The sequence below is a fragment of the Arachis ipaensis genome, chromosome B07 (assembly GCF_000816755.2).
Source record: "Arachis ipaensis cultivar K30076 chromosome B07, Araip1.1, whole genome shotgun sequence".
Classification (NCBI taxonomy): Eukaryota; Viridiplantae; Streptophyta; class Magnoliopsida; order Fabales; family Fabaceae; genus Arachis; species Arachis ipaensis.
In genome coordinates this window covers 10596150-10596960 of record NC_029791.2, presented here as the reverse complement: position 1 = coordinate 10596960, position 811 = coordinate 10596150, and positions in this window count along the sequence as shown.

The following is an 811-nucleotide window of genomic DNA, read 5'->3' as shown; positions in this document are numbered from 1 at the left end:
TCGTTTAATTTGCTTGGAATCTTCTTCATGATGTGCCAAATACACCAATGGTGAATTGTCGTTGGCATACAGGCCTCTAAACCCCTTTTCATTGATGCGCACTGATCGGTGAGAAACCCTTTTGGAGCGTTTCCTCCCATGCAACGAAGCCAGCATTGAAATAACCATTTGAATGATTCAATTTCTTCGTTCTTCATCAAAGAGCATCCGAGAAGTGTTGACTGACCGTGGTGATTCACCCCGATGAAAGAACCACAGACCAAATTATACCTGAAACAAATTACCATGGTCCAGAATACAAAATTATTAGTTACACCTTAACAAATGCTTCGCATACACCCAATGAAACAGCCAATATACACCTCTGATGCGGATTCGTAAAAATAAAATAATTTAGCATCATAAACAGGGGCAGTTTGTTACCTGTTTGTATTGTAGGTGGTGTCGAATGAAATGACGTCTCCGAAATACTCAAAGGCGGCTCTGCTTCTTGCATCGGCCCAAAAAGCGAACTTAATCGATTGATCCTCTTCGAGTTGGAGCTCAAAAAAGAAATTCGGATTCTTCTCTTTCATTCTTAACAAATATTTCCCGAATTTCTTTGCATCTTCTTGTTCGAAAACATTCTGCACTTCCCTCGTAATGTAATTCTTCACGTCCTTTTCGATAAAATTTAACTCGCGATGACCCCCGGCAGCCGCAACAAATGATTGGTATGTTTTGCTTGGTGTGATCCCGGCCTCCTCGTTATTCTCTATCGTACGACGAATGGACATGCTTAGTTCCCTGTGCTGTTTGAGCATCTCTGCTT